This window comes from Hypanus sabinus, chromosome 3, assembly GCF_030144855.1.
Source record: "Hypanus sabinus isolate sHypSab1 chromosome 3, sHypSab1.hap1, whole genome shotgun sequence".
NCBI lineage: Eukaryota > Metazoa > Chordata > Chondrichthyes > Myliobatiformes > Dasyatidae > Hypanus > Hypanus sabinus.
The window spans coordinates 44,191,690-44,214,132 of NC_082708.1; the positions used below are offsets into that span (position 1 = coordinate 44,191,690).

The following is a 22,443-nucleotide window of genomic DNA, read 5'->3' on the forward strand; positions in this document are numbered from 1 at the left end:
CGCTTCGAGGTATCTGTGAGTTGCAGGCATGAGTGCACATATACTTTGATCTGTGCTCAGTGTTGTCAGTGATGAGACTGTTAAATGTTAAATTGACTCAGGTGTGCTGGGGGCAAATTTATAAAGCAGAATAACAATGCCCCAAATCACACAAAATTCATTATTTCCAATACAAATTGCTGCTTGCTTTATTGAGGATAGTTGGGATTTCTGATTCAGTGTGTTGGTAAGTAATTAATGAGCACAGCATATGTTGATGCTATTGCATGCAGGAGATTGTTGGCCAGAAAGAGTTACAATCAATGGACAAGAATGAAGGTGGCCATTATGTGAGAGTGCCCTTGCAGTGGCCATTTTGTGAACTGTTTGATGAACTGATCATTGCTCTGGGATAACTTAATTAGAGCTATTGAATGTGACACAAGGAGTTTCTGCCATGATCTGTAAAGCATGAGACTATTCTCAGATAAGAAGCTGTTTATTGTGTTAAATGACACACACAAAATGCTGGAGGAACTCTGCAGGTTAGACAGCATTGATGGAGATGAATAAATAGTTGACGTTCCAGGCTGGTGCTCTTCTTCAGGACCAGGGAAAGATGGCAGAATAAAAAGCTGGGGGAGGGGAAGGATGATAGCAAGAAGGTGATAGGTGAAGCCAGATGGGTAGGATAGATAAAAGGCTGGTGAGGAATGAATCTCATAGGTGAGGAGAGTGGACCAAAGGAGGAAGGGACCCAGGGGAAGGTGACAGGCAGGTGAGAAGAGATAAGAGTCCAGAGTGGGGAATAGGGGAGGAGGGAGGTGGTGAGGAATGTCTTTTTTTACCTGGAGGAGAAATCAATATTCATGCCATTAGGATGGAGGCTACCCAGATGGAATATAAGATGTTGTTCCTCCACCCTGAGGGTGGACATTGTGGATCAAGAGGAGACCATGGACCAACATGTTGGAATGGGAATGGGAATTTGTATTAAAATGTTTGACCACTGGGAAGTTCCACTTTTGGTGGACGGAGCAGACATGCTCGACAAATTAGTCCCATAATTTATGACAGGTCTCAGCAACATAGAAAAGGCTGCATCGGTAGCACCGAATACAATAGGCAACCCCAACAGATTCACATTATGGCAGTTTCAGAGAATGATGTGTTGGACACAAAGGCTGTTGGAGTGGTTGGTAAGGACAAGAGGAACTCTGTTACTGTTAAGGCAGCGGGAAAAAGGAGTAAGCATGGGTATTCAGAAAATGGAGGAGATGCGGGTGAGGGCAGCATCAATGGTGGAGGAACGGAAACCCTGTTCTTTGAAGATGAGGGCTTGCCCTCAAACGGAAAGCCTCATCCTGGGAACAGGTGCAGTGGAGATGAAGGAACTGAGGAAAAGGAATAGTACTTTTACAGGAGACATGGTGGGAAGAGGAATAGTAAAGGTAGCTATGGAAGTTGGTAGGTTAACAATGGCTAGTGTGCAAAATGGCAGGTTTGCAAAAGTAATCTTGTTATCTCAGCCCAGGGTCGTGATGACCAGGGTTAACTGGCTTGAACCACTCAGAGTTGCATAGAACAAAAGAAATCACCGAAGGCACATGGCTGATAGTGAAGGCCATAACACAATACCACTTGTAGCCCTGGTCTACACCCAATGGGAATCTGACACAGGTCAGTCACATGACATTGAGCCAATGAAATTGAAGCATCATAGATTGACCTGATGAGAAAGAGTATAAAAACAGAGTATTTTGGGAGCTCAAGCAGCTACAACTGTCTGGAGATGGACCATTATGGATGTGAAGAACCCCATGTTGGACACACAGAGATCACATCAGGACCATGTGGAACACCTGGCAGAATAGACTTTTTCCTAGGCATTACTTTTCTATTCTTTGAGTGGTCATGGAGGGTTAGGGAACAGTAGGTGTGTACACAGGTATTCAGTTAGGTAAATTAGCATTCTTGTGGACTGAGCAAGTAAAAGTACTCAGCATATACAGATTTTCTCTGTGCCTAACCGATCGTTATTCCTAATGTGTAACCCCTGTAACAAGATGAAATGGAGAAGTGAAACCCAGGTTCAGGGAGAACCAAAATGTGGCTAATTTAATTTCATGCTAGTTTGATTCAACACTTTAAATCATGCAAAGATTTCTTTATAAACATGTGTTCAAAGTGGGCACTAATGTTTATTTTCCTCATCTAATGCCTGGACTTATTGGTACAGCGTAACAGAAGTAAGTAAATCTTAAAATCCAACACAGCTGCCAAGCTCCACGTCAACTGAGCTTTTAGCCTGTCTCTGTTTCTATTACCAACTGACATCTGGAGCATTTCTTGCTGTATGTAGATTTTATACTCTACTGTTCTTATGGAAGAACAAATCAATATGCCTTCACAGTTTAAAAGAAACAACACAAAGCTCACCGTGGAACTCAATAAGTCTGAAATGTTCATGGCACCAGTGAGACAGAGCCACTATATAAATGTATATGGGATTTACAATTAAAATTGAGTATGCCAAACATTTTACAGCACTCTGAGAGTCAATTATAGCATCCATATTGATTTACACTGAACTAATGTTTACTTGACTACTTGCTTTTCAATTAAACGTTAACTGAATTGTTTATTAATGCTATATTCAGACAGGTATAATAATTTCTAAAGCCAAATGCAGCTCCAAAAACAACCATCATTTATATTTATATTGTAATTTACTACTTGGGAATACTGGTACATTGGCAAAGGCAATTGTCACAATCTCATATATTAACAGCACACCAATATGAAATCATTCATGCAAGTACCAGTGATTCATTGTTCCTCTTCAAAACATTTCACTGAACAGGAGATGATTGATTTCTTGCTCTTTCCTCATGCCAAAAAATAAATAAAATGTTCCAGTGAGAATGAGTGAGAGGCAGTAAGACCTTTGTTTTCTTTGTCATTTACAAAGTGTAGTTTAGGTTAGTTAAATAATGTGTTCATCAAAATTTCTTCATTCAATTATACAGTATATGGCAGAGCATATATCAATATGCTTTAATGTGTCAATATATTGATCATCGATATATTATCAATAATCATTACATTATTAATAGTTAATCAATATATTTTTACAATATTCCATTGTAAGAAGTAAAATTAATTTTATCTGAAGAGACTTAAGTTTTTATTTTTTCAGCTGACCACATTCTGGCAAATGTCAGAACCCGAAAATTACGGTCACTGGAAATATAGAAAAATCTGGTGATATGTAGCAGGTCAGGCCGCATAGACTGAACAGCATTGACCTGATGTGCTAAACCTCTTTCATTCTCCACAGATTCTGCATGACCTGCTGAGTACCTCCTACATGTTCTGTCTACATCATAGGCTGTCATCTTTCTCTTCATATACTTTAAACCACTTTTTATAATGCTGTTTATGTTGTAAATACATGCTGTTACATGTGGATTTAGGTACAATTTATTGCATATCGCACTCTTAACTTTCATTTTCACTTAATTCTTTACATATTTTGTTTTTTTTAAATTGCTTGTCGTGCCAACACACCACAGCAAATTCCTAATACATATGGAATAAAGTTGATCCTTGATCCTTTTGCTTTACCTTTGGAGACTCAGTCCATTTTATAGCTTTCCCAGTAGTTGACCCAGAACTAACGGTTGTGGTCCCTGCCACACTTTGGGTAAAAGTTCACTGGAAGCACGATAGAAAGGGATTTCTGCTCAAGTTCTGGAAAAGTTACAACAGCTGGTCTGTAGCAATGGTGATGATAATCCAGACCATAGTGTCACTGGGCTTCCACTCAAATAAACTCCTCCAGTGTAAAACGATAGATGCCAGAGTACGGGCCTCCATTTCTAACTTTGATACCCAAGATAAAATGCAGTATGTTTCCGTGGATCACAGAATATCCAGAATGAACAACGTACCACAGGAAGGCCACTATATATGTCTTACACCATAGCTTCCATTCTGCTTAGCAGCAACCTTCTGTTGGTTTACTATTCTGTGAAGGTGTAGAATGAGAACAGTTAACTAAACCGTCTTGATGATTATTTTCTATTATATATGCTGAGGGCAAATTTATCTTTTGGCAATAGTGGAACACAGGGTGAGCTGTCTCAATGACACGCTCAGTTGCCCTCATAACTATTGTGTTGAAGTACGTTGAGAGGTTGATCATGGCTAGAATTAACTTCTGCCTAAGCAAGGGCCTGAACTCACTGCAATTTGCCTACCACCACAATAGGTCTAGAGTGAAAGCACTTCCACTGGCTCTCCACTCAGCCTTGGACCACCCAGCATGTCAGTCTGGTGTTTATTGATTACAGCACAGCATTCAATGCAACCACCTCCCCAGTACTAATCAACAAGTTTCAAAACCTGGCTCTCTGTACCCCCCTCCGCAATTGAATTCACGACTTCTTCATCGGGAAATCGCAGTCAGTGCGGATGGGAAATAATACCTCTTGCTCACTGACTATTAACGCAGGTGCATCACTCCCTCTACATTCACGACTGTATGGGTGGGCACAGCTCAAACACCATCTATAGATTTCCTTACGACTCAACTGTCAGCCTCAAAGTGTAGGGCCTTGGCTGGCCTGCCACACACTAAAATGATGTAGCCTGCGGCTATCTTAGTTATGTTGTTAGTGAGGCAAATGCGGCTATCGAACACAAAAAAAGGTGAAGTGATGGAGGAAGTTGAGTAATATTGTGTGAGAAACATAGAGGGCAACCTCAAACATCTGATTTGAGACAAAATGAGTAGAACACGAACATACTTCATGTCAAGGGGATTCCCACAAAAAGTTCTCATAGCTCCACAAACTCACAAAGATGGGTGTGTGTGTACATTTTGTTCTAGGGCAGATAGAGTGCTAGGAATTAAATTGCCACAGGGAACTACAGAAAGAGATCAAAATGGTGAATGAAATGCTGGCCTTTATATAAAACAGGCTGTAGCACACAGTGTCATAAGTTATGCTTTAGTTCTATGAAGTTTAGTTAGGTAGTTAGGAAGCACTTCTACACAGAAGTCCCTTACACACATTACAACTAACACTGGGTCAATTGTTAATTAAAATTAGAGATTGACAGATTTTTGTTAACCAAAGTTTCTAAGGAATAGATTAAGGCAAAAGGTGATAGAGGAAATCAAGTCACAGGTCAGTAATGATGTTGTACGGCAGGACAGAATGCAATCTCCCTCTGGAAGACCAAACTCAAGACCAGGGAAATGGTGTTTCATGGATATGATTGATTTTTTTAAAGAAGTAAACAAGAGAATTGATGAGGGGAGGGTGATGGACTTTGCTTATGCGGACATCGATGAAGTCCTATGTGGTAGGGTGGTCTGGAAAGTTAGAATGCATGGGATTCAGGTGAGTTAGGAAATCCGACGCAAAATTGGCTTGGTGATAGGAGCCAGAGCATGGTGATGGAGCACTGCCTTCAGAATGGAGGACTATAACCAGCAGTTTGTCACAGAGATCAGTGCTGGGTCCAGTTTTATACTGATTCTACTGATCCATTATTACAGATCTTTAATAATAATATAATATTACAGGATAAATAAGCAAGAACAACTTTATAGATACAGTATAGCCACTCCAAACACACACAACATATAGAGATCAGTAAGTGAAAAACACCAGAAATATGCAGAATTAAAAGAGGAAATTGAAGGACTATGGAACATGACTATTGTCCCAAGAGTAATATCTACAACTGGTATCATCCTAAAGCCACTACACAATAGAATGAAACAATTAGGCTTACACAGCAATATTTATGTAAATATCCAGAAATCTACTATGCTAAATATACCTAGAATGGTCTGAAAGTTCCTAGCAATGGAGGAATGACGGTGCTTGGCTATACTCATATCTCAGGTTTACAAACTTGAGCTGAGAAAAAATAAATACAGAAATAAATAAATCGATAGGTAGATGGACAGATCAATAGACAGATAATACTGAGAACATGAGTTGTGGAGACTTTACTTTTATTGTCACCAAACAATTTATACTAGAGCGTATCACCACAGCGATATTTGATTCTGTGCTTCACACTCCCTGAAGTACAAATTGAAGTATATATAGTAAAAATTTAAATTATAAATCATAATTAGAAAATAGAAAAGGGGAAGTAAGGTAGTGCAAGTCAGGTCCGGATATTTGGAAGGTACGGCCCAGATCCGGGTCAGGATCCATTCAGCAGTCTGTTAAGCAGTTTGTTAAGCAAAGTTTAAGGATCTGGTCTCAATTTAGAAAATTTTTTGGTTTAGCAAATTTTTCATTATCATCTCCCATTCTCCTTAATTATATTTTTATCCCTTCCATGACTGACAAGGTCCTTAAGGATTGGGATGAACTAGGTATTAAGTGTTTTTGGGACCTGTTTATCCCAGGATCTCTTGCTTCATTTGACCAATTGTCAACTAAATTTGCACTCCCAAAAACAGATTTTTATAGATACCTTCAAATTAGAGATTTCTTACGTTCCCAATTAACTGATTTTCCTATAGGTCCTGATAAAAATTTACTGGACGATCTTTTAAATTTAAAACCTTTTGTTAATGGTTCTATTACCGGTATCTATAACTTGTTGATTGATTCTAGACAAGATTTTTTAGATAAAATAAAAAAAGCTTGGGAGGATGACCTAAATTGTCAGATTTCGGATGAAAGATGGAATAAAATTCTTAAACGGGTTAATAAATCATCTTTCTGTGCCCGTCATTCTCTTCTACAATTTAAAGTGGTTCATAGAACTTACATTTCTAAACAGAAGCTGTCCAGTTTTTATCCAAACGTTTCTCCACTTTGTAATAAATGCAACTCTGCTGATGCCTCTTTAATTCATATGTTTTGGTTTTGCCCTAAAATTGAAAAGTTTTGGCGAGAAGTATTCCATACCTTCTCACAACTTTTTAGGGTCCAATTTGACCCAAATCCCCTTACTGCCTTGTTTGGTATTATTGCAAATGAAGATACAACTTTAAATACTCCTAACCTACAGGTTTTAGCTTTTACCTCTCTTTTAGCAAGGAGAGCAATATTGCTTAAATGGAAGGAGTCTATCCCTCCTACACATCTTCAATGGCTACGTGACATTATGTCTTATTTAAATTTAGAAAAGATTCGCTGCTCAGTCTTAAATTCGAAACGATCTTTTTATGATATCTGGGGACCTTTCCTAAATTACTTTTCCAATTTATAAACTTTAACAGTGCACAGACTTTTACGTATATTTTTATCTTCTCTTCTTAAGCGAATATGTCTTTTTTTCTAATTATCCATTATCATCCATCAGCTTTTTTCTTTGGTAGTTGGTAGGGGGTTGACTTTTTTTATACAAAAAATTTCTTTTATGATGTATGACCTATCTTTAAAATTTTGATTACAGAGTGGTATACCTTTATGTGATATGCTATAACATTTTGATCAGATTTATTACAATATATGAATGTACACAAGTTATGTTGAGATGTATCTATGTGTTGCACTCTGTAAATCTTGTTTTTTCTTCTGAATAAAAATATTGTAAAAAGAAAAATGAAAAAGCAGTCTAATCATCATTGGAAAGAAGCTGTTCCCAAATCTGGCCGTACGAATCTCCAAGCTCCTGAACCTTCTCCCGGAGGGAAGAGGGATAAAAACTGTGTTGGCTGGGTGGGTCTTGTCCTTGATTATCCTGGCAGTACTGCTCCGACAGCATGCGGTGTAAAGTGATTCCAAGGATGGAAGATTGGTTTGTGTGATGGGCTATGTTCATGATCTTCTGCAGTTTCTTCCAGTCTTGGACAGGACAACTTCTATACCAGGTTGTGATACACCCTAGAATAACACTTTCTATGGTGCACCTATAAAAATTAGTGAGGGTTTTAGGGGACAGGCCAAATTTCTTCAGCTTTCTCAGGAAGGAAAGGCACTGGTGGGCCTTCTTGGCAGTGGACTCTGCTTGGTTAGACCAAGTCAGGTCATTTGTGATATTCACCCTGAGGAACTTAAAGCTTTTGACCTGTTCCACCTGCGCACCACCGATGTAGATGGGGTTGCGCGGTCCGCTACTCCTTCTGAAGTCAACAACCAATTTCTTCATCTTGCTGATGTTGAGGGATAGGTAATTGTCTTCGCACCATGCCACCAGGTCCTTAATTTCCTCTCTGTATTCAGACTCATCATTACCCATGATATGGCCTACAATTGTCATGTCATCAGCAAACTTATACATTGAGTTTGATGGAAACTTGGCTACACAATCATGGGTGTACAGTAACTACAGCAGGGGGCTGAGCTTTGTGAGGCTCAGAGTGATTGTAGAGGTGAGCTTGTCCCCTATTTTTACAGCCTGGGTCCTGTCTGTGAGGAAGTTGAAGATCCAGCTGCAGATCTGAGTACTAAGACCCAGGTTCCGGAGCTTAGGAATCAGTTTATTTGGAATGATGGTATTAAAAGCAGAGCTGTAGTCGATGAAAAGGAGCCTTACATATGTGTCTTTATTCTCCAGGTGTTCTAAGGAGGAATGTAGTGCCAGAGAGATGGCATCTGCTGTTGACCTGTTGTTCCGGTAGGCGAACTGCAAAGCGTCATCGTTGACCGGTAGGTTATGTTTGATGTGTTGACTTTGAAAGTGAGTCCATAGGTTGTGGAATTATTTCAGTGTTGAGGTGAGTTAAGGTATCTACACTGGTTCAGGAGCCTGATGGGTGGAAGGTAATAATTGTTTCTGTAACTGGTGGTGTGGGACTTGAGACTTCTGCACCTCCTTCCTGATGGCAGGAGCAAGATGAGAGCATTGCCTGGATGGTGGAATTTCCTGATGATGGATGCAGTTCCTTGCAGACGTAGTCAATGGTGGGGATGGGTTTTCCTGTGAAGAACTAGCTTGTGTCTATCACTTTGTCATAGCTTTTCCATTCTTGGGCAATAGTGTTTCCATACCAGGCTGAGATGCAACAAGTAGAGATACTCTCCTTTATGGATGACAGAGCAGACTCGATGGATCAAGTGACCAAATAATGCTCCTGTGTCTTATGGTCCTAAGCACCTATAGAAGTTTGTCAAAGTTTTAGAAGACATGCCAAAATCTGCAGAAATTTCTAAGAAAGCAGAGGCACCACAGTGCCTTCTTTGAAATGGCACTTACACGCTGATCCCAGGACAGGACCTCTGATGTGAAAACGTCAAAGAATTTTAAGTTACTGACATTCTCCACCTTCGATCCCCTAATGAGGACTAGCGCATGAACCCCTGGTTTCTTCCTCCTGTTGTAGACAATAATCAGCGCTTTGGTTTTGCTGCTATTGAGTGAGAAATTGTTGTCATAGAACCATTCAACCAAATTTTCAATCTCCCTCCTTTATGTTGACTTGTCATTACCTTTGGTTTGAACAGCAACCTTAGTGTCATCAGCGAACTTACAGTAAACACTGTACATAGTGCTGTACATAGTCGTAAGTAAAAAGTGAGGAGAGCAGGACTTCCACCAAGCCCAGTTGTGAAAGGAGGAGGATTGGGCAGGGGGCGAGCAACCCCATCTTGTAAAAAGCCAGAGCTACAGAAACAGCAACAGAAGCTCCAAAGATCTCATTCATGGGAGAGGAAGGATCCTCAAAGATAGGCTACACGTGGGAACAATTTGAAAGAGAGAAGCAGGTAGTTATAGAGTCACACAGTGCTTAAACGAGACAATTATCAAACATTGGTCCAGAACATGAAATAGTACGGCACAGTATATGTCCATTATGTTGAGCCGACCTATACACTCAATCTAATCCTTCCTCCTACACAGCCATAATGCTCAATTTTTTTTACACACCTATGTGCCTAGGATTATCTTTAATGTCCTTATTGTATCAACCTCTACCACCACCCTGTCAGTCTGTTCCAGGAACCCACCACTCTCTATGAGAAAAAAAACTGCCTCAAGTATGATATCTCCCCTAAACTTTTCTCCACTCAACTTAGTTGAATGTCCTCTGGTATTGGCCACAGCCACCCTGGGAAAAGGTTCTGGTTGTCCACTCTATCTATTCCTCTCATGGTCTTATACAACTCTGTCAAGTCACCTCCCATCCTCTGCCAATCCAGAGAGAAAACCTCCAGCTTCGTCAACTATCGTACAATGAACCTCCACTCCCCAACCCCACCACCATATCCTGCCAGTCATTGACACAAGGCTTACAGTGGCTCATTAATCTACTGACCCAGATGCCTTTGGGGTATGGTAAGAAACAAGAGCACCCAGAAAAGACCCATGTGATGAAATGGAGAATGTGCAGACTACACACTGACAGCATTGGAGGAAAGGTTAGAAAGCAGGTCATTGGCATTGTGAGGTGAGACCACACCTCTAAGTGTCTAAGTGGAAGCATTGTGCTCCCCTCACCCCTCCATGATCTGGTCAGGAAAATTGCAACTGACAATAATGCAATCTTGGTTCACATGCTGAATGATTGCAGAACAAAATCCTGGTTATTCAGCATGGATCACAGTTTACACTGTGATTCACCTCACTATCAGTGGGCACTCTGTTTTCTGATAATATGCTGATTAGTGCAGGCTAAAATCTTCCTGTTGGCTAAGTTCACTCACAAGTAGCACCGGGGTCAGGCCGTGGATCAATATGGGTATTGCTTCTCATTTCAGCAGCTTCAATTATTGCTGGTCACGCTTCAGAAAATCAAAACTTTAATTTATTTGCAAAAGGTAAATAGTGCTTACCAGAACACAAAAGACATTTGGACAAGTACATGGATAGGAAAGGTTTACAGGGATATGGGTCAAGCATGGTTAAGTAGTACTAGTGTAAATGAACATCTTGGTCAGCACAGATAAGTTGGGCTGAAGGGTCTGTTACTGTGCTGTATGATCCTATTTCAGCCTAAAGATGGATCTATCTCCTCTGTTGGGACATGGGGTAGAATTATGTCATTTGTCACATTGAGTCTGCTCCTCCATTTCATCACGGCAAACTTATTTTCCCTCTCAGGCCTGCCTTCTCCCCATAGCCTTTGACACCCTTACTAACCAAAAGCCTATCGACATCCACAGCCATCTGAGGCAATGAATTCCACAGATTCACCACCTTCTGGCTAAAAGAATTCCTTCTCATCTCTGCTGTAAAGGATGCCCTTCTACTCTGAGTCTGTGCTCTCTGGACTTTGACTCTTCCACTATTGGAAACAACCTCTCCACTTCCACTCTATCCAGACATTTCAATAATTGGTAGGTTTCAATGTGATGCCCCCTCATCCTTTTTAAACTCCAGTGAGTACAGGCCCAGAACTGTCAAATGCAATAGAGCTTCCCACATCGTAAGACTATTGTGTAGGTGCAACCAAATGAAGTCCTTCCTATAAAACTGGCTATTCCACCTTCCCCTTTATTAAATGTCATATAGCCTACTTTATCAGTTTGAAATGATAGTCCCCTAATTTTAATCCAGATCTTTATTTCTATAGATAGAACAATAGATTTTTTCCCCAAACATGATTACTGCAAATGAATAAATGGACAAATAGACATTTTAAAGTTTACACAATTGGTTTCTGATGGCAGAAGCAATGTCTGCAAAATGATTCACATTAAAAATGTATTAATTGTTGTTAGTTTTTAAGATTGAATTTGCATAATTCAAATTGAAGAGGTTGTGTTAGAGGCAGACACATTAGTGGCATTTAAGAAACTCTTGGATTGGCACATGGATGAAAGGGAAATAGAGGGCTATGTAGGAAGGAAGGGTTAGGTTGATCGTAGGTTAGGTTAAAAGGACAGCACAATGTTTTGGGCCAAAGGGCCTGTACTGTGATATAATGTTCCATATTCTATGTTTATATTCAATATTCAGAGCCAGGAGGGGATGAGACTTGTAGGCCTAGAAACTGAATTTAGTTTTTCATGTTAAAACTGCATTGTGATCATCCTAACATAATTTGTGAAAGTCACAAAGATCGAAAGACTCAATTGCACTCTATTGTCAGTCTGACCTTGTGAAACTCAGCCAGGATGCTTCTCTGGTATGTTGCTGCAATCCTCCAGATGTAACAATATAATGCAGCCATTGCAATACTTCCAGAAAGTTCTTAAAGGAACATCCTGTGATACAAGCAATGCTCTTACAGCTAGTGAATGAAAGGGCTCTGAGAGAGATGGCTGATAAGTGATTTTGGGTTTCAGAAGAACCAGAACAGATTGATGAAGAACATTGTGTTCAGGAGGCAACTTCTTTGGCCTCAGAAACCAGCCAGGATCACAGCCAAAGTCTCCTGGCAGTAAATTGACAAGGAGGATTCTGTAAGGATACAAGTGCAATCATAAACACAAGAGATTCTGCAGATGCTAGAATTCTTGAGCAATATGCAGACTGTGGGTAGCCATGATTTGGAGAAGGCTGAAAATTCCTATGCCCACTTTCTCCGTGCCTGTGTGTTTAATGAAAGCTCGGTGGTCTCCTTTCTGTGAGTAAGGTGTTTGGGAAACATTCCACAATAGAAATCGAGAAATAGAAATACAATAGAAATCGCGAGGCGAATGTAGAAGGTGAGCACCAACCTTTGGTTCGATGGTGGGATTGCTCTGCTGCCCGAGAAGGGAGAGCCTGCCGCTCTGCCTGGAGAATGTTACCCAGGTTTTCTGCATTTTGGACTTGGATATGGACTTGACTATGGACTTTTTCCCAGTCTTACAGTTTTTTATATTCTGTGTTTTTCACCAGATTTTTCTCGTTTTTTTGTGTGGGGGAGGTCACGTTGCCATTCTTTTCTTTCTTGGTTTTGTGGCTATGTGGAGAAGAATTCCAGAGTGATACTCTGATAAAAAATGAACCTTTGGTGTTAGCAGTTCAGTGATGTTTGCCCATTGCTACTGGAAACTATGGCTTCTGAAACCTATCTACCACCTTCATTATTCATTCTTTTAAAAATGGGAACAAATTGCACACGGATCAGAAATGAGATGGCAATTAAGGCTGTGTACTGTAATGGTGGAGTCTTGCCAACATCAGTATCAGTATTCAATGTTCGGTAGAAAGGAAAATCATTCAGTGGAGCTCCTTTCACTGATTACAGCTTCTGTGAGTAAGCCAGTTCTAAGCTGCATGCCATCATCATTGGTTCCCTGACACCAACAGAAACCGAACAGGACAATCATCCCCCAAATCCCGTTCCCCACACAAAAACTGAGAAAGATAGGGCAAAAAACACAAAATGTAAAAAACTATAAGACTAGAAAAAAAAGTCCATAGTCATGCCTCATGATTCAAGGGTTCAAAGTTTCATTTATTGTATACAACTCTGAGTTTCATCTTTCCAGATAGCTACGGAACAAAGAAAACCACAGAAGTCATTCAAAGAAAAACATCAAACCCCCGCACAAAAAAAATCACACAAATGACAAAACCCCTTCCCCACATAGACAAATTGTGCAAACAGCAAGAACATTAAACCCCTAATCCCCACACAGAGAAAATTAAACAACTACAACAAGAAAGAACAGCAACCCACCCCCACAACGCATAAAAAAACAATGAGCGACCACCATCCACGGGACAAAGGAGAGCACGATGCTACCCTCCCCTTGTGCTGGTCCTCCCTTAGGGCAGCTGCTTGAGTCACTCCATTGTGGCTGCCAGTGGGAAGAGTGCTGACCTACTTCCCAGTGCTCAGTGTGGCACCGAGCGTTGCGTTCACCTCCCAGAAGGAGCCGATCGGTTCCTGTTACAGCCTACAGGTCTGTAAACAAACCCACAGGTCTGCCTTTCATGTAACTTTGCCCAATTTCACAGATTGGAGGAGGCATTAGGGCTTTACGCAGTACATGTGTAACATATCCAAACTGAGTGGATCTATATTTCTGTTAGAAGTTATCCAAAGGCTGAGCATTACACAGTGCTAGCAGAGTTCTCATTCATTTTACATGCTCTGCTCTTTTCCATTTAGATTTTTTTTCCCCATTCACACTTCACTACATGATAATACCATTAGTTAAAGAAGCTCAGTAAGTTAAAGGTGTAATATACTATTGCCATTTTCTGTCAGCCCTTATTTAAAAAAAAATCACATTATTTTACACAGAAAACTAATGTGAAACAACTTAGTCCATTAGAGAACTTCCCAAGTGTCATTTCCTCTCACAGCCTCTCTGAGATTGCACAGACCGTCATTATTTCTTTATTTATATTCAGCAGAGCCACGAAAGCCATTAAATAGCTTTGAAAGCTTACTGATTTTGCTCAGGCAATATCTCCAACCATCAGATTTACTCTAATTCAATATGTGTCAAAGTTAAGCATGCATACAAGCCAAGAGCCTGCTCCTTTTTGGTGTTTCTTTCTCGGAGCATCAGTTCTAGTGTGAATATCTTAAGAAGATAAGCAAGCTTTGAATGAGAGAAAGATTATTCATCCCATCAGAACCATTATTCCATCATCCACCTAAAATATGGTCTTTTCAATGAATTCATTATAACACAAAGGCTTTGCAAACTTTCTCCTGGTTCCAGCCATGGTGAATCAAGCACAACTCTGAAGAATTATTTAATCTCTAATTTTATGCCCGGTATCATGCCATTCTTGACATAACATATCCAAAGTCACAGCAGCTCAGTGACTATCATGTTCAATGGAGCTTTTGATTATTTTTGTTTGCAATGTAAAAAGTTTCATCTTCTGACTTAAAGGTAAAAGTTCATATAAACTTAATAACATCAAATCATTCATTTTCATTTAAAAATGAGAAATTAACTTTCTAAAAATGTTTGCAGTGTGACTTGAAACTGGTAATTTAATAAAAAATACTTTTAGTATAATTTTAAAAATAATTGAAAATGTCATATTTTAACATTGTAACACAATTCCCGCCCCTGTCCGTACAGAGTTTTTACGTTTTCCCTGTGACCGCGTGGATTTCCTCCAGGATCTCCACAATCCAAGACATACTGGTTGCTATGTAAATTAGTCATTGTAAATTGTCCCATGATTAGGCAAGGGTTAAATCAGATGAATTGCTGGACGGTGCAGCTCAAAGGGGCAGAATGGCCTATTCCATGCTATATCTCAATAAATAGGTAAATAAACTCAAGGCCAACTCGAGGAGCAAACAAAAAAGTCAGCAAGATATTAAAAGCAAATCATTTCATTTCAATTTTAACTTTTACATGCCAAATAGATTCAGCCAGCCATTCTCCCAACTTTATACGTATATTTATGCTGGTTCTCTGCCAAGACCTGAAGCCTTTGTGACTGCTCACTTGTTTCAATGTGTTATAGCTTTCACATCATCAACATTTCTGGCCTTCAATCCCAAGCAAAGTGCCAAGGTTACTGAGCAAAGCCATGAATCTCATCTCTTACTGAGGCTGTAACTTGACAAGGTGTGCTAAAAGGGTCCTGCGATTAGTCATAACATCCAGTTGAAGGAGTCCTAAAATAATTGTAAAATTGGTGACTTTGACCTTAAGAAGGCTTGATCACTGATGGCTGCATTACAGTGGGCATGTGAAATTGCCAAAGGCAGCTGAAGCAGAAAGGGTGAGTTATCCCATGTTCTGGCCTATATTTATCCCTCCTCAAACAGCTCTGAAACCCATTATCTGGTCATTGTTAAAATGCTGCTAATTTCCACCTCTACATTACACCAGAGACTCCACTTCAAGTATTTTGTTGGCATTTTCTGAAAGGGAGATGAAAAACCTTGTATAAATATACCCTTGTTTTAACTTCATTCCTATTCCACTGAAGTCCTACTGTGTCCTCTGTTTACTTCACTGAAGGAAATATTAAACCAAAGTTAAATGTTCAAATTAAACTCATTCTCAAAGTACATGTATGTCACCATAAACAACCTTGAGATTTACTTTCTTGTGAGCATATGCAGTTAATCCAAGAAATACAATAGAATCTTTGGGCACAGAGCTTGGAAAAAGAGACGCAACGGACTTTTATCATCGTAAGTCAGCGAGTTGTTTATTATGTCTCCCCTCTCGCTGTGAAACGGAGACACCTCTTTCTCCCTTATTAGAGAGAGAGAGAGCCTGTGGTATGTTGAAGTTCCGGGTGAACGAGTAGTCTTTGGGGTACTGCACGTCTGTGTCTTTATTGATGTTTTGCTGCACGCTCGAGTGCTCGGTGGGGGACACCAATGCTTTATTTTGCTGGTGGGGGGGATCATTGCATTGCTGCTACTTACGTGTGTGGGGGGGACATTGGGGTTCTAACATTTAACTGTGATTCATTCTTTGGCGGCACTCCTCTGTTTTCGTGGATGGTTGTGAAGAAAAAGGATTTTAGGATGTATATTATATACATTTCTCTGCCATTAAATTTACCTTTGAAATCTTTTGAGAATCAGTGGAAGACTCCACCCAACAGGGCGAACAATCTACCAAAGACAACAAGCAAATGAGAAAAATAATAACAATAAATAAATAAGCAATGATATCAAGAACATGAGAAGAAGTGCCCTTGAAAGTGAGACTATTGGTTATGGGAACTGTTCAGTGATATGGCAAGTGAAGTTGAGTGAAGTTATCCTCTTTGGTTGCCTGATAGTTGAGGGATAATAAATGTTCCTGTTCCTTATCCTGCTGGTGTGGGTCTTGCAGCTCCTCTAACTTCTTCCTGATGGCAGCAGTGGCCTGGTTGAGGAGGCCCTTGATGCTTTCCTACAGCAGTGCTCCATGTAGATGTGCTCACTGGTGGCAAGCGCATTACTCACGACGGACTGGGCTACATCCATTACTTATTGTAGGATTTTCTGTTCAAGAGCATACCAGGCCTTGATGCGACCAATCAATAATCTCTCCACCACACATCTATGGAAGTTTCTCAAAGTTTTAGATGCCTTGCCGATTTTTCACAAACTTCTAAGGAACTACAGGTGCTGTCATGTTTTCTTTGTAATTGCACATACTGTATGTACATACTGGGCCCAGAACCGATCCTCTGAAATGATTATACTGAGGAACTAAAGTTGCTGACCCTCTCCACCTCTGTTTCTCCAATGAGGACTTGCTCATTGACATCTGGTTTATATTATCCTTATACTTAAATCCCTTTATGATCTTGAATTTTCTAGCCCGGTATCATCTGGATGTATTGTGCATTAAAGATGCTGCAAACAAAAGGTGCTTTTTTGATGTTGTATGTGAAAAATTCTCATAGAAACATAGAAAACCTAGAGCACAATACAGGCCCTTTGGCCCACAATGCTGTGCTGAACATGTACTTACTTTAGAAATTACCTATCGTTACCCATAGCCCTCTATTTTTCTGAGCTCCATGTACCTATCCAAGAGTCTCTTAAAGATCCTATTGTATCCGCCTCCACCACAGTTGCTGGCAGCCCATTCCACACATTCGCCACTCTCTATGTAAAAAAAATTACCCCTAATGTCCCCTACTTCCAAGTACCTTAACACTGTGCCCTCTCATGTTAGCCATTTCAACCCTGGTAAAAAGCCTCTGACCATCCACACGATCAATGCCTCTTATCATCTTATACATCTCTATTGGGTCACTTCTTATCTTCTGCCACTCCAAGGAGAAAAGGCCAAGATCACTCAACCTATTCTCAAAAGACATGCTCCCCAAACCAAGCATCATCCTTGTAAATCTCCTCTGCACCCCTTCTATAGTTTCCACATCCTTCCTGTAGCGAGGTGAGCAGAACTGAGCACAGTAATCCTAGTGGGGTCTGACCAGGGTCCTATATAACAGTAACATTACTTCTTGGCTCTTAAACTCAATTCCACGGTTGATGAAGGCCAATGCACCGTATGCCTTCTTAACCACAGAGTCAACCTGCTTAGCAGCTTTGAGTGCCCTATGGACTCAGATCCCAAGATCCCTCTGATCCTCCACACTGCCAAGAGTCTTACCATTAATAATATATTCTACCATCATATTTGACCTACCAAAGTGAACCACCTCACACTTATCTGGGTTGAACTCCATCTGCCACTTCTCAGCCCAGTTTTGCATCCTATCAATGTTCCACTGTAACCTCTGACAGCCCTCCCCACTATCCACAACACCCCCAACCTTTGTGTCATCAGCAAATTTAATAACCCATCCTTCCATTTCCTCATCCAGGTCATTTATAAAAATCACAGAGAAGGGGTCCCAGAACAGATCCATGAGGCACACCACTGGTCACCGACCTCCATGTAGAATATGACCCGTCTACAATCACTTTTTGCTTTCTGTGAGCAAGCCATTCTGGATCCCAAGGCAAGGTCTCCTTGGATCTCATGCCTCCTTACTTTCTCAATAAGCCTTGCATGGGGTACCCTATCAGATGCCTTGCTGAAATCCATATACACTACATCTACTGCTCTACCTTCATCGATGTGTTTAGTCACATCCTCAAAAAATTCAATCAGGCTGTAAGGCACGACCTGCCCTTGACAAAGCCGTGCTGACTATTCCTAATCTTATTATGCCTTTCCAAATGTTCATAAATCCTGCCTCTCAGGATCTTTTCCATCAACTTACCAATCACTGAAGTAAGGCTCACTGGTCTATAATTTCTTGGGCTATTTCTACTCCCTTTCATGAATAAGGGAACAACATCTGCAACCCTCCAATCCTCTGGACACTCTCCAGCCCCCACTGATGAGCAAAGATCATTGTTAAAGGCTCAGCAATCTCCTCCCTCGCCTCCCAGAGTAACCTGGGGTACACCTCATCTGGTCCTGGAGACTTATCCAACTTGATGCTTTCCAAAAGTTCCAGCACATTCTCTTTCTTTTTTTTATATTAGTTTTTTAAAACATTTTACAGATTAAAAAACCCCAAATCACAATGTGGAACATAAATACAGTGCAAAATTAAGCATACAATGACAATATGACACGGAGAAAGAGAATTAAAAAAAAAGCACCTAAATTGAAGACAAGTAAACTTAGTATCCTCCCCAAGCCCCACAACACAAAAAAACTCCAGACTAACCACAACACAATATAGAGAGTATAAGTCAGGACAGCCAAACTCCCAGACTGTGAGTACACTCAGCAACAGAGGATAATAATGCCTTCTACCAGAAAAAAAGGAGCTGAAAGCAAGGGACTGAAAAGAAAAAAGACCCTAGTCAAGAGGAAGGTTATGAAAGTACTCGATAAAAGGTCCCCAGACCTTATGGAACTTTAGGTCTGAATTAAGAACTGAATAATGAATTTTTTCGAGGTCCAAACAGGCCATGATGTCGTTAAGCCATTGAGCATGAGTGGGCGGGGCAACATCTCTCCATCTAAGGAGGATCAAGCGTCTAGCCAGGAGAGAGGCAAAGGATAATATTCGGCATTTGGTCGGACTCAGACGTAAATCTGTCTCGCCCCAGAAACCGAACAAAGCAATTAAGGGGTTTGGTTCTAGGTGCTGATTCAGAATATACAATAACGTAGTGAAGACATCTTTCCAAAATTTCTCCAAGCTAGGACAGAACCAGTACATATGAATGAGAGAGGCCTCGCCCCTCTTTCGTTTATCACAGAGCGGACTAATGTCAGGGTAGAATCGAGATAGTTTAGATTTAGACATATGGGCTCTATGAACAATCTTAAACTGTAAAAGGCAATGGCGAGCACAAAGAGAGGTTGAGTTAAACATTCTCTTTCTTAATGTCTATATGCTCATGCTTTTCAATCCTCTTGTAAGTCATCCCTGCTATCACCAAGATTCTTTTCCATAGTGAATACTGAAGCAAAGTATTAATTAAGTATCTTTGCTATCTCCTCTGGTTCCATACACAACTTTTCCACTGTCACACTTGATTGGTCCTATTCTCTCATTTCTTATCCTCTTGCTCTACATATACTTGTAGAATGCCTTGGGGTTTTCCTTAATCCTGCTCACCAAGGCCTTCTCATCACCCCTTCTGGCTTTCCTAATTACATTCTTAAGCTCCTTCCTGCTAGCCTTATAATCTTCTAGATCTCTATCATTACCTAGTTTTTTGAACCTTTTGTAAGCTTTGCTTTTCTTCTGGACTGGATTTTCAACGGACTTTGTACACCACAGTTCCTGTATCCTACCATCCCTTCCCTGTCTCATTAGAACGTACCTATGCAGAACTCCATGCAAATATCCCCTGAACATTTGCCACATTTTTTGCTGTACATTTCCCTGAGAACATCTGTTCCCAATTTATGCTTCCAAGTTCTTGCCTGACAGCTTCATATTTCCCCTTACTCTAATTAAATGCTTTCCTAACTTGTCTGTTCCTATCTCTCTCCAATGCTATGGTAAAGGAGATAGAATTGTGATCACTATCTCAAAAATGCTCTCCCACTGAGAGATCTGACACCTGACCAGGTTCACTTCCCAATACCAGATCAAGTACAGCCTCTCCTCTTGTAGGCTTATCTACATATTGTGACAGGAAACCTTCCTGAACAGACCTAACAAACTCCACCCCATCAAAACCCCTTGCTCTGGAGAGATGCCAATCAATATTTGGGAAATTAAAATCACCCACCACAACAACCCTGTTATTATTACACCATTCGAGAATCTGTCTCCCTATCTGCTCCTCGATATCCGTTACTATTGGGTGCTCTATAAAAAACACCCAGTAGAGTTACTGACCCCTTCCTGTTTTTAACTTACACCCACAGAGACTCAGTAGACAATCCCTCCATGGCTTCCTCCTTTTCTGCAGCCGTGACACTATCTCTGATCAGCAGTCCCACCCCCCACCTCTTTTGCCTCCCTCCCTGTCCTTTCTGAAACATCTAAAACCTCAATATCCTTTATGAAAGACGGTTCTTAATTGTGATAAGAATTAAGAGTCAAAACCTCCATTTGTTCAACATTTTCCAGTTTTTGCTAAAAAGATTCCCTTGATCAGTGCAAAGCAGCAGATGAAAAGTGGGAATATTTTACCAATATGACTTTCAAAACATGAAACGTAACTAAAATAGAATATCTGAATATTTGGAAAATGCAATTGAATTCTAAACAGTTTCTTTATAACTTCTTAAATCTGAATGCCTTTAATATTGGAATAGATTCGAGGAGAAGGAGATGGAATAACAGAAATATTTGCGAATGAAGCAATGCAGCCAAATGGAACAATGCTAATTTAGCAGAGAAGCCCGAAATGCAAACAGAAATCTAATCATTCCACAATTACCGGGCACTGCAGACGCTGGACTGCACTGTTGGGTAAACAGAAGCCTGGCTAAATCAAAGCTGAAATTACATTATTTCTGCACAATGAGGGAAAAAGTAATTCCAGAGAAGGTCAAAATTATGGAAGGAAGGACAAGACGGAATGAATAATTGGCATAAACAACACAATATCAGGCAGAACAGAGGTAATCAAAAAAATAATTTGTTCATCTCAGTAGGATGAAGAAAAGACTTTGGAATAACAATAGAGGAAGAAAGTAAAGTCATTTTGTTATTTACTTTGCAGATGCTGGCGTAACAAAGTACTCACAGTGAGTACAACAGCCCTTTCAGCTGCCAGACCTACCAAGATTTGCTGGTAATACAGATATGTTTGAGTGTATTTTTGAACTGAATTAAATATTCTTGTTTCATCTAGTTAGATTATAGGTCATGCTCTGTGGTTTAACAAGTTTCATGCCCACAAACCCACTGATGTGGCTCTAACAGGAGAGAGTGGAGTGGGAATGGGTGTAGGATAGGGTGGTCTGACACACAGAATCCTAACCCCAGCCTGCCTTCGTGGGTTTGGAAAGGGGCACGAGGTTGCATTGTGAACACCAAATGCAGTAGACTGAACTGCTGCTTCACCTGGAAGGATAGATGGATCCCTGGATGGAGGTAAATGAAGAATCGAAAGGAGAGGTGTTGTACCTCTTGTGTTGTGTTGCACTCTTCACCATGGTGAAGTGCTATAATATTGGGAATGGTAGCGGTGGGGTGGGTAGGCTGAAGTTTTAAATGACCTTAACTTTGTTCTGTAATTACTGGTTCTAGATAACTCTCCCTGTATCTAGGTGTCCTGCTTTGTAAACCCTTAAAGTACTTCACATATTTTATGTGGTCTTATTTCATTCTTCTAAAATTTAGGAAATAAGCAATACAATCTATTTAAGTCTTCTCATATGACAAACCATTGCCACTCCCCACCCCACCAATGCCTGGAAACACTCTAATGATTTTTTTGCTACTCTCACTTTCAAAGTAAGCATATCCTTTCTTATGTATACAATGTGCTAAGCTTGGTCCTAATACAATAGCATAAGATGTTTTTCTCTCGTACAGAAATTGTGTAGTAAAGTCGAACTTACCACTTGCTCTCTTTTGTTGAACCTGTATGTTGGCCTTTGCAAACTCATAAACAAACACACTTTAATTGCACTGAGCATCAACACTACCAAATCTCTCATAATTTGACAAGTAATTCACTTTTCTGTTATTATGAAATGACCTCACATTTTTCAAAGTTATAATCCATTTGCC

At 40.3% G+C, this 22,443-nt stretch overlaps 1 protein-coding gene across 9 annotated transcripts in view; it reads right to left on the reverse strand.

The window, feature by feature from the left end:
• The window catches only part of sgcg (sarcoglycan, gamma), a 612,351-nt gene that overhangs the window by 208,691 nt on the left and 381,217 nt on the right, over positions 1-22,443 (reverse strand). The window lies entirely within an intron of this gene.